Source organism: Megascapheus bottae, chromosome 32 (assembly GCF_031878675.1).
Source record: "Megascapheus bottae isolate mThoBot1 chromosome 32, mThoBot2.hap1, whole genome shotgun sequence".
NCBI classification, from domain to species: Eukaryota; Metazoa; Chordata; class Mammalia; order Rodentia; family Geomyidae; genus Megascapheus; species Megascapheus bottae.
Window position 1 is genome coordinate 5,526,688 of NC_143540.1, and position 12,789 is coordinate 5,539,476.

The 12,789-nt window shown below is 43.5% G+C and overlaps 1 protein-coding gene and 1 non-coding gene across 5 annotated transcripts in view; both read right to left on the bottom strand.

Moving 5' to 3' along the window:
* Tmem108 (transmembrane protein 108) overlaps window positions 1-6,193 on the bottom strand; it is a 98,922-nt gene extending 92,729 nt beyond the window's left edge. For all 4 annotated transcript variants that reach the window (XM_090323296.1, XM_090323298.1, XM_090323295.1 and 1 more), the window contains exon 1: window positions 6,105-6,193. The gene's annotated coding sequence lies outside the window, so the exon portion shown is untranslated. The remainder of the gene's footprint in view (window positions 1-6,104) is intronic.
* LOC150043083 (U6 spliceosomal RNA) lies at window positions 1,384-1,484 on the bottom strand. Its single transcript, XR_016533516.1, has one exon. It is a non-coding gene; the product is annotated as a U6 spliceosomal RNA (small nuclear RNA).
* Window positions 6,194-12,789: the final 6,596 nt, after the last annotated feature.

Genomic DNA, 12,789 nt, shown 5'->3' on the forward strand with positions numbered 1-12,789 from the left:
CAGCTATCTTTTAAAATTCAAGGAGCAGCAGAATTTTTTATAAAGTATAAAGTAAACCAAATCAAGACAAATAAAGCAATATTTTCAAAAGATACTGAAAGAACCAATACACATAGGAGAGGGGAGAAAAAGATATACATAGGCATGAGGGCTAAGGAAAGAGTAACTCTGAGAGAATAAATATATGAGCAGTAGGAAATAAACATTAAGTCAGCAAGCCAGCAAACTCTAAAATGAAGAAAGAACAAAGTGCAAACTTTTCAATAATAACACTAAGGTAAATGGTTTTAACTCTCCCATGAAAAGACACAGACTTCCTGCTTAGATTAAATGAACAAGATCCAACTATGCACAGCTAGAGAAACTCTCCTCTCTGACAAAGACAAACACAGGCTACAAGACAGCAAAGATGATACTCTAAGCAAAGGTAACCCAAAAGTAGACATGAGTCACCGTATTGCTATCTGACAAAGACAAAATGAATCAAAAGTGATTAAGGAAGACGCTACACATTAATAAAAGGGACACTATTTCAAGAAGATATATAAGCACTGAACATGGTGTATCTAGAATCATAAAGCAAACACTATTCGACATAAAGGAGGACACATAGGCCACAGTACAGTAAGACCGGGGAACTTTAATACCCTCTTCTTTCTGACAGATAGGTCATTCAGATGGGTAAAAAAAAAAAAATCCACAAAGAAACTTTAGAGTTAAAGGGCACCACAGAACAAATGGGCTTAACAGATATCTGCAGAAATTCCAACCAAGAGTTTCAGAATACACACTCTTCTTCACAGCCCATAGAACCTTTCCCAGAATAGGTCACATTTTAGGCCAGAATATAAATCTTAACAAACATTCCATGCGCCCCCCCATCCACCCCCTAAGGAAAAAAAAAACAGAATAATTTATTTTGTCAGATCGCACTGGAATAAAATTAGAAACTGGTAGCAAAAGAACATTTTAAAAAAGCCTATTACAGCCAGGCTCAGTAGTTCACACCTGTAATCCTAGCTAGGATTGTACCCCACCTGGGTGTTATGGGGTCTTTAAAATGTGTTTGTCTTTTTTCACTGTATTGTTATTGCAAGGTGATATACAGAAGGGTTACATTTCCTTTTTTTTTTTTTTTTGCCAGTCCTGGGGCTTTCTCAAGGCTAGAGCTCTACCACTTGAGTCACAGCAGCACTTCCAGTTTTTTTCTGTGTATGTGGTAATAAGGAATCAAACCCGAATCTTCATGCATGACAGGCTACTACATGACTCTACTACATGGCCAAACTCCCGGCCCTCGGTCCACCATTTCTATACTCCCTCTTGCCTTTCCCCAAACTGATAAAACTTACATATAAGACAAAAGATACAGAGATTCAAGAAAAAAATATGGAACACTTCAACAAATTTGCATGTCATCTTTGCTTAGGGGCCATGTTAATCTCTGGATCATTCCAGTTTTAGTATATATGCTGTTAAAGCAATCATCAATTTAGGAGTTTCAAGAATCACCATCCCACCAAACTCAGTAAACACGTGAGAAAATGACCCAAGACATGGGACAATGTTAATGAGCTAGCTACTTCAACAGCTGCCTGCCCTCAGTGGGACTTAATGATATGGTAGTAAAAACCGGCTCATGGGTTTATTGATGAGAGGCAGGAAGCATGCTCACACAGCTGAGTCATGAGATGAAATTGTACACTCTGGTACATGGTTAGGGGCAATGTTACCCAAGGACATGGTGCTGTACCTCTGACAGGGTTAGAGCTAAACCCCTGTCTCTATACTGTAAACTTACCTATCACTGCACCACCTCCTAAAAATTTCGAATCTACAAAAGCAATCTCAGAGAAAAACCCAGAACACTCAAAGAACAAAGGACCGGTATTTTGTAACTGGAGGATGGATGGATGAACCTTGGCTAACAAGGTCAGGAGGACTGAAGTTTGAATCTGACCTTGAAAGAATTTGCTCAGAAAAAAATCTCATGATAAGCAGAGATCCAAAAGGATCATGGTTTAAGGGCAGTCCAGGCCTAAACTTAGTGAGATCCTCATTTCCACGCAAAGGGCCAGACATGGTAATATAGTTCTAGAATCACATGGTGATATAGTTCTGTAATCCCAGCTACCATGGAAGCATAGGAAGGAAACCCACAGATCAAACTGGTCCAGATGCAAGCTTGAGAACAGATCTTAAAATAACTAAAAAGGATAGGAGTGTGTGGTTCAAATGATGAGAGCACATTCTTAGCAAGTACAAGGTCCTCAGTCCAAATGCCAGTACTGCCAAAAACAAAAAATTAAGTTTAGAGGAAACTAATTTGAAATAACTTTGGCTTAATTTATATGGACAGACTTGAAGTATAGTAACAAATCAAACTTGCGAGCCTAGGCATTGTCCTTGAGCATTTTTTTTTTTTTTTGTGGGTCATGGGGCTTGAACTCGGACTGAACGGTGTCCCTGAGCTCTTCAGCTCAAGGATACCAACCCTACCCTTCAGCCAAGCCCCACTTTCCATTTTCTAGAGGTTAACTGCAGATAAGAGTCTCGGCTCCTTTTGTGCCTGGGCTGGCTTTGAACCTTTATGCTCAGATTTCAGCCTCCTGAGTAGCTAGGATTACAGGTATGAGCCACTGCACCCAGCTCTCCTTGAACATTTTTGCTGAAAGCAAGTGCTCTGCCATTGGAACCACAGGTCCACTTCCAGCTTTTCTGGGTGTTAAATTGGAGCAAAAAGTCACAGCAAGGGGGATTACAGGTGTGAGCTACCAGTGCCAGGCAAATCAGAATTATTTCTACTACTATACTCACTGCCATCATCAGACATGTAGTTATTGGCTATTAATTAGGTTTGGAAATCACATGTATCTTTTGTATGTGGTGCTTCTCATATAAACAAGTAGAAATGGGAGCCGGGAGTTTGGCCTAGTGGTTAAAGTGCTTGCCTAGCATGCATGAAGACCCGGGTTCGATTCCTCGGTACCACATATAGAAAAAAAAGCCAGAAGTGGTGCTGAGGCTCAAGTGATAGAGCTCTAGCCTTGAGAAAGTCCAAGGACAGTGCTCAGGCCCTGAGCTCAAGCCCAGGACTGGCAAAAAAAATAAAAAAATAAAACAAGTAGAAATGGGAAATGGCAGGGAATTTCCAATTGAATCATGATCTCAAATATCCTGTTTAATTAACCAACAAACATGCACACCAAGTACTTTTAAAATGTATACTATCATGATGCCTGCTACCATTTTAGCCTCTGCACACACACACACACACACACACACACACACACACACACCCCTTAGAACCATTCCTCATTTCCCACACTCTTAAGCAGTTCTATAAACAGCTCCTTTCCAAACTATTTTCTTTGAGATTCACCGTGCCTGGGAACTTACATGACCTTTGAAAATCTAAACTGGGGACTTCACACCTGACTGTTCTGATAACCCCATCATTTCCTCCACAAATTCCCAGAGGCAGCAGCGCCATCTACTGGCAGGGAGGGTACAGCTTGTTTTGTGGAAGTTAGGTGGGGGTTGACCCGAGTCAGGGAACTTGGAAAAAACAGCAGCCTTGATTTATGCCTTTGTGAAGTTTGCTTTTCCAGAGCATAATGCAGGTGGGTTTCAGCCTCAGACTTGTAACTTCCACAGGAGCCTTGCCTGGTGAACTGCAGACGCTCTGAAAGCCAAGGAGAGTCCTCACTAACCAGGAGATTGAGCCAGCAAATGCTTGCTTGCTCACCAGGCTCCTGCGACAAGCAACAGAGTCTAGCTGAATTTAAGCATTTGCAGGCTACCCCTTTCCCCCAGTGTTTTCCTATGGGATGACCCCAACCTGTGGCTGCATCCGCAGTCTTAATCCCATGGCATGCACCCAAAGGCAGCATGCTGCTGCCCATTCAGGGTGAAGGCTCTTAATCTTTACACAATGTGACACAGATCCTTAAAGGATGCCACTGCTTAGACACACAGGTTGGATTCTAATCTCTCTCCTTCATTCCTCATCCTTTCCTGTCCCTGGCCTAGGGGGACAGAAAATGGCAGAAAGGGAAACCATCTAGTTGTTGTCTTAAAAGCGGCACCAGTGTGGGCTTTTATTGATCTAGAGAATAAAACTTTGTCCCATAGGTGATGAAGCTGTCTTGTTTCCCTCTAGCTGAACTAAACCCGTCAATCTTTCTGTTGGTTCCCCCCGGAATCAAATGAGTATTTCTCACTCTCCCTGCCCCCCAAACCCCTGCATCCTTTCCATAGGCTAAGCAAACACTACATGCCCTCTGTGTAGGTTTTTTTTTTAAACAAAAATGACACTTTTTCTCTAAAAGTGGACACCTACCTCACCTTGAAAATTCTTTCTTCTTTTCTGCACCCCAGAAAAACTTAAACGTTTTACTCCCCCCACCCCCCCACCCCAGTCATCTGTTTTCTGTTTCAATCTGTCAGATGACAACCTACATTTTTGCTTTACAAGGATCATTTGTGGCATTCCGGCAAGGTTTGCAATTAACTTCTTTCATGGTCAGAACACCATCAGAGAAGCTGATTTGCTGCTGCTGCTGCTGCTGTGAAACCCAAGTGTGATCCCCTAAAAACATTTAAGTGCTGGCCCTCTCTCCATTTTTAAATTCTTAACTCATCTAATACATTGATTTCTTAGCAACTGTAGACACTGCGAGGTCATGAGCTATGTTTCAGATGTCTGAATATTAGAATGTTTCCTAAAACAAATACAACCTCATAGTACTCGGAAGGGAGTACCAAGATGAATTTAAAGCAGGAATCTCTGAGTTGTTCATCTCAAACCAGAACACATTCTCAATGAATTCCACCGACACTGCAGAATACAGTAAAAAAAAAAAAATCTTCATAGCCATTGACCAATTTTTTAACAGTAGAGACGTTCCCACAAAATTTAGTTTAACCAGGGCAAAACTGAAGAGACTCGATATGGCTCAATCCCTAGAGCATACACTCTTCCTAGGGCAGTCTTAGTGAAATGGGAGTCAGGCGGGGGACCCCTTAACCAGCATTTAAGTTCCCGGATGCCCCCTACCCCCTTTAAAGCGGGATTTAAGGAAGACATTCTCCCGTACCCACCTCATAGCAACCAAATGGTATTTTTTATTTTTTAACTCATGAAGGAAATCTGAATGGATTCTATTTAGACCCTTTTCCTTCCGCCGCTGGTCATGCCTGATGGTAAGAAATCACCTGGACGGCTCTTGAAATGTGCAGAAATGACCAACACAACGCCCCCCCCCCATTCCACCCCTTCCCCTTCCCCTGAAAAGAAAACCTCGGATGGCTCTGGTCTGCAGTTCACTGCAGGCATGCGTTTCCCCTCCTCGCCATGCACACCGGTCATCAATCACACCGGCTCTCCGGTCCTTCTTCCCAGACCTGCTCCACCAGTTCCCAACTGTTCATAGACATGTATTTGTAATTTTAAAATAATAATAATAATAAAAGGCACCTAACGCATCCCTGAGATCCCTCCAGCAGCGGCGTGGGGTTGGGGTGGAAGTCCGGGCAGCGCTGCCCGCCCCGCCGCCCCCCACGGCCTGCGGGGCTCAGCGGGGCCGCGGCGGGGAGGGACGGGCGCTGGGGAGGGGGCGCTGGGGAGGGGGGGTCTCCACACACCGCTCAACTCGGAATGCGCCGCCTCCGGATCAGTTCGGGTCCCCCCACCCCGTCATGTGACGCCCCCCCAACCCCACGCGCATCTTTTACCTGAGGAGCCCCCCCCCCACCCCACCACACACCCTCCGGGAGGGAAACAAAGGCTGAGGAGAAGAGGCTGCCCAGGTGGGCAAACCCCCTCCTCCGGCCCGCCACGGTGGTGGGGAGGCGGCGGACGGGATGCGTTCGTTCCACGATAGGGGAGGGGGAAACTGAGGCAGCCAGGGTGGGGCGGGGAGGGCGGGCGGGCTAAGCATCCTCTTCCGAGCGGGGCTCCTCCGGGAAACGTCCTCCCAACCCTTCCCTCCCTCCATCCCGGCTCGGCCCACTCGGCTTACGGAGGAGGAGGACCGGGCGAGGGAGAGCCGAGCCGGCCGGGGAGGGGTGGGGGACGGGCCGGCGCGGGCTCCTCCGCTCACCTCAGGAGAAGCGCTCCGGCTCCCTCCGACCGGCTCTGGAGAAAGCCCCGCCGCTCGCGCACGCGCGCTCGCGCTCCCCGCGCCTCAGCCCCCTCCGGGGGGCCCCCTCCTCCCTCCCCCCAGTGCGCGCGCACTAGACACTCACACTCTCGGGGCTCTGGCCCCGCCCCGGCCCCCCCCCCGTCTATCAATATCACCAACAGCCAATCACATAGCGCGGGAGGGTCAGCGCTGGCCACGTGGTTAAGGCAGCCAATCATCAAACTGCCCTCGGTAGTGGTCCCGCCCCGATTTCCCTGGGGTGGGGAGGAGGGGAAATGCTTGGTTGGTACTGAGTCTGAGCAAGTGCCAGGAGGAGCAGAATCATTATCAGGTATGCAAAATGCCCAGGCCTGTCTGAATGGCTCGGTACAACTCTTGACCAAAGAAGAGGGAAGCCAAGTACGTGGTCCTTAACTTTCTAGAACAATGCCTGACAGACCTACTCAGGCTTAGTCCAGAAGGGAGCATATAGAAGAGTTAACAGACACCTTAGTTTTCCTCAAAGTGTGCCCCTCAGTAGATGAATGGATCAAGAAAATGTGCTATATATGCGCAATGGAGTTCAGAAAGAATAGCATCAGAAAGAATACCATAGCCCCATTCGTAAAGAAATGGAAATATTTAGGAAAAATCATATGAAGGGAAGTAAGCTTTGGTGTCCCTCATTTGTAATAATTAGCATATATCTAGGATTGTCCTAGCGGAGGATCACAATAGTTCAATAGTTATGTACATATGACCATATAAAATGGTGCTAATCGAGATGAACTCCAAGATATGAAAACAAGAGGGATTTTTAGTTTTTTATTTTCTCTTATTTTCCCCCCCTTTGGTTTATCTCCTGTTGTCACTGTTCTCGGTTTTTGTTTTTTGGTTTTTTTTTTTTTTTTTTTTTTGGATTTTGTGTCTTGTATATACATTTAGATGATCTGATTTGGGGAAAGGAAGGGGATCACCACGTGGTGGGACAAAGAACAAAGGGTGAATCAATTCAACAGTGATACTCACAAGACATTAAGTTGGAAATGAACTTTACAACTTGAGGGGGAGGGGAGAGGGAGGGGCGAGTGGGAGAAAATAAGGGAGGGGTAACACAAAATGTATCCGTTATCCTACTTATATACCAATAACCCCCCTGAATCTCATCTTAACAAGAAAATAAAAATTAATAAAAGTATACAAGACAAATACCCCAGGGCACTTGTTAAAATATAATCACCCAGGACCCAATTAAGGAAGTCCTCTTAGCATCTAGTCTCTTCTGTAAAAATTCAGAAGCCAGGACTGGTTAAATTGGAGCCCAAGCTATTCCTCCTAACACACAATCAAATCCTCAAGAAAAACAGCTGGGCTATTCATTCAGTTTGTCATAGTAGCTAAATAAAGGAGTTGGATTTATTTCTAAAGGATTCCAGAGAAATCTGGATTCTCTTAACCAGAAGGTTTTTTGTGTCTTTTTTTTTTTTTAGCCAAAGTCAATTACTCTATGAAATAAGGTGATTAGAGCTGGATTTTACAATATAATTGTTGCAGAGCTGTGGGTTTTTTTTCTTTCCTATAGGGTGATGGTTGCTGTAAGTGGGTAGTGACTGAAATTTTAATGGAGTGATTGAGGTTCACTCAGAGCACCCCAACAACTGTCATCTTGTTGGAAAAGAACTTCATTTGTGCCACCAGAAACATAGAAGCTCTATGTGTGAGTCTCCAACCTGGCTTCCTTCCTCTGACACTTTTAAAAATATATTTCACAGCAACCAAATGGAGGAGAATTTTTCTCACCTTGTAAACTTGTTAGCTGTATCTATTAGGGGTAAAATAAGGGCAGTTTTTAACCGATATTTAACTAGCATGCTTCAATGTTATTTTTGTTATTGCTGATTGTTGAACTTAGAATTTGGTTGCTGTCCCTGAACCTCTTTGTGCTCAAGGTTAGTGCTTTACAACTTGAGCCACAGTGCCACTTCCAGTTTTCTGGTGGTTAAGTCTCATGGACTTTCCTGCCCCAGCTGGCTTTGAACCTCCAGAGGAGCCAGCATTACAGGCATGAACCACCAGTGCCTGGCATAACGTAAAATTTTTAGCTAGAGGAAAAGATAAATGTCATCCTTATAAAAAGAGATTCATGATTGAGGATGTGAATTTGAAAACAGATCATCCAAGCAGGTGCTGGTGGCTCAAACTTGTAATCCTTTCTACTCCAAAGGCTGAGACCTGAGGATCACAGTTCAAAGCTAGCCAAGGCAAGAAAGTCCATGAAATAAGCACTCCTAAATTAACCAGGAAAAAGCTGAATGTGGAATTGTGGCTCAAGTACTAGAGTGCCAGCTCGAGCAAAAAAACTAAGGGACAGTGCCCAGGCCCTGAGTTCAAGGCTCAGGTACCAGCACAAAAGGAAAGGAATGGAAGAAAAAAAAAAACAGAATATCTGCCTGTCATTAATTTTCTCTCTCCTAGTCTGCTTGATACATATGCATAGCCTGATTTTTCTGTCTCAGGAAGTGGAGATGAGAAATGTTCCCTACCATGTAACTTATTCAGCCAGAGACTTAGGTATATAAGAAAAGAAAGATAAAATATAAACTACTCACCAATTTTCCAACTTGCAGAAATGGCACTATTTACTCCATAATCAGAACCTGCCTAGCTTGCTTTTCATGATCACATTGTATCTCTCCAACAATAGCTTTCCTAAATTTAATTGATTTCGTTCATGAAGACCCACAGGGTACTCGACTCCCCACTCCATCTGCCATATAAATCCAGCCAAGATAACATTTCATATGTATGTATCTGTGTTTTTAATAAGGACCTAGTTTGCCCCCTCATGTCATGTGACCTTATACAGATTCAACCTAACATACCAGCAAAGCTGTGATTATAAAAAATAATAGGAAGATAAATATTCTCTTTGATACTTGAACATTATAGACCTGCAAAATTTATAAATAAGATGTCTCTCGATGCTCATCCCTACTTAAGAAATAAAACATTATAGTTGGCATCTCTAGGTGCCCATCCACACCTCACAAGTTTGTTTTCAAGATATTTTTGTACTTAAATAGGTTTAGCCAAAAAGAAGAGAATGATTTAAACAAAGAAATAGTGTAATGTATGCATGCAATAGGCATCACAGGTGCATATTGACAACAGGAGAAGTTATAAACTTATATAAGAAGAGAAAAAACAAAGAAGAGAGCTGAAATCCCCTGTGATCAAGGCCTGTGTTTTACAATTATTTGAACACGGGAAGCAGGTAACTTTAAAAACAAAACAAAACACTGGCAGTTTGGAATACATATGAGCTAAAGAATCAATTCTTACTCGTTCAATAAATACTCATTACACAAGCCTTGTCTTTTAGCTCATTAAGAGAAGTAAGCGACATCCATTCAAACGAAAGTTATATGTTACAGGTAAGACATCAGCTGTTTTAAGAAAGCAAGGAGATGACCTGGTGGCTCTCAACTATTATCTTTTTTTTTTTTTTTTTTTTTTTTTTGCGCCAGTCCTGGGCTTGAGCTCAGGGCCTGAGCACTGTCCTTGGGGCTTTCTCAAGGCTAGAGCTCTACCACTTGAGCCTCAGCACCACTTGTGGCTTTTTTCTACGTATGTGGTGCCGAGGAATCAAACCCGGGTCTTCGTGCGTGCTAGGCAGGCACTCTACCACTAGGCCAAACTCCTGGCCCTCAACTATTATCTTATCTACCCAGGAGGGGTAGATCTGAGATCTGGAGGACTGTGGTTCAAAGCCAGCTCAGGCTGGTCACAAAGTAAGCAGCAAAAAAAAGCAAAGTTGGAGGTATGGCTCAAGCAGTAAAGCACCAGCTTTGTGAACATGAGGCCCCGAGACCAAAACCCAATGTTTGCCTTTTTTTTTTTTAATTAAGAAACAAGCCAAACAGAAATAGCATTGATTCAGATTGGCAAAATCAGGGAAGGCTTTCTCTAAGAAGGAATACTGCAACTGAATTTCAAAGACCTTTGAAGAGCCAGCTGGTGGGGACTGAATGTGGCCTCCAAAATTCAGATGTTGGAAACTCTACAAGACACCCCCCCAACCCTTTGTGTGATGGTATTGGAAGGGTAAGGTCATTTGGAAATGATAAGATTAGATAAAGTTGCAAGAGGGGAACCCTCATATATAGAGCCCTCATGGATGTTAATAGTGTCCTTATTAATGTCACTGGAGAATTTGCCTTTCTCTACTCTCTGCCACATGGTATGACAACAGAGATGGGAAGTGTGCAACCCGGAGGGAGGGGGGGCATCCATCACAACCTGAGCATGCTAATGGTCTGGATCTACAGCATACAGAACATCAAGAAATAAAATTTATGTTATTGATAAGCCTGAGTAACTAGGCTTATAGGTTTGAGCCACTGGCACCTGACTACTTTGTATTTTTAAGTAAAATACTGCGTGTCAGACTTAAAAGTTTCTCTGCCTCTCTCTTTCTCTTTGTCTCCCTCTCTGTTTTTGTGTGCATCCTGGGGCTCGAATTCAGGGCCTGGGTGTTGTCCCTGAGCTTCTGTGATCAAGATTAGAACTTTACTACTTGAGACACAGCACTACTTTTGGCTCTTTTGGTGGTTAATTGGAGAGGAGAGTCTCACAGACTTTCCTGCCCAGGCTTGCTTCAAACCTCAGTCTTCAGATCTCAGCCTCCGAGTAGCTAGGATTACAGGCATGAGCCACTTTGCCTGGCTCCTACTTTATTTTTTAAAGATAGGATAAATTATTTTTTGTTGTCTCCATGCCCACCACTCTGTAGGCCATAAACACCTCAAGTTTGATTCTGGTCCTGCTTACATGCAGGTTCTAGACCCAGTCTCTAACTAGCTGCCAAAATATTGACTTGAATGAACTAACTTAACATGACCCATTCTGCTATGACCTCTGTAACTTTTCAACTGCTAGCATAATTCAGGTTAAAACTTCTCCATCCAAGGGAAAATAATGTATATTGCAGATTATTAGCAGGGTATGGTGACAGTCTGGAGCGAAGCAATCTGGGACTGTGTTATCCAGATTAAAGCAAAGGGCTTTAATTACCCAAACACGAAGTAGCTGAGTTCTCCATGAGGAGGGGTGGCGTGGGGGGAGGTGGAGGGAGGATATTAATAAATTGAGGACCATTTTCCAAAGCCCACAAGGCAGGAAAATAGAAGGCGCTTTTATCCTGAACAGGACTGGAAATGGACCCTAGAGTGTTCTGTGGGTAAGCCACTAAGTGAAAAACTAATAACATAATTGTATTCTACAACCTCGTGGGACAGGATAAAACCAAAGGGGGAGAAAAATAATGCATGCACTCGTTTTACTTTTAAAGGGAAATACGATAAATGTAGACACCATTTAAGAGACAGTTAAAAATGAAGAATTTAAAAAAAATCAATAACCCACAAGAGCACCTTACTTAGTGTGTTGTCTGTGTAGCCATAAAAAGCATATACTGGCTGGCTTCTAGCTACTCGGGAGGTTGAAATCTGAGGATCGTGGTTGGAAGCCAGCCCTGGTAGGAAAGTCCATGAGGCTCTTACGTCCAAGCAACTACAAAAGAAAAAAAAAGCCAGAAGTGGAGCTGTGGCTCAAGTAGCAGAGCACTAACTTTGAGCAACAAATCTCAGGGACAGTGCCTGGGGCCCAGAGTTTAAGCCCTAGGTCCAGCAAAAATTAAAAAAAAAAAAGAAACATATGCTAGAGAAGAAAACTATCACATATATATGAGAGGTAGGAGATGAAAACAGAGAGTCCAAAATCTCTAGTCTAGATGCTATGAATTACCAAGGGGGTAGGGGAAGAGGTAGGATCCCTACCAATTGATAGTTTCTGGGAAGAAAATAAATGACAACAACAACAAAAAGGAAAAAAAAAAACTTTAAGATCATCTCACCAATGTCTCCTGAGTCAATAAAAGAGATTATTTAATGTGTCAAACAGAGAAAGATACTCAGAGAATGACAAAAATACTTGAATGTTGTGGAGAAAAAGGATTTGATTACAAATAGAAAGGGGTTGAATTATCCCTGTTCCAAGCCAGCCCAGGCAGAAAAAGTCCTGTGACTCTTATCTCCAATGAGCCACTCACTAGAAAACTGGAAGCGGTAGCTGAGGTAGTAAAACACTCGCCTTGAGCAAAAGAGCTCAGGCGCAGTGCCAAGGTCCTGAGTTTAAGCCCCAGGACCAACAAATATAGGTAAATAAAGGAATAAATAAATATATCACGGTCTCTGCCTTGTCTCCTTCCTTCACTAGTTCCCTCCCTCCCTAGACATATCTGTCTAGTCCATCCTTATAGCGTGGACTCCCTAGCACAATTCCTGATGCAGACAAGATGGTCAATAAATGTGGGTTAAAACAATAGAATCTCGGGGCCGGGAGTTTGGCCTAGTGGTAGAGTGCTTGCCTAGCATGCACGAAGGCCCTGGTTCTATTCCTAGGTAACACATACATAGAAAAAAGCCAGAAGTAGTGCTGTGGCTCAAGTGGTAGAGCTCTAACCTTGAGAAAAGTCCAAGGACAATGCGTAGGCCCTGAGTTCAAGCCCCAGGACTGACAAAACAAAACAAAAACAATAGAATCTCTCCTCCTTAGACTTTTCCCTGTATTTCTATAGGTATCTTTGCTGAGTCTCTTCTGAATT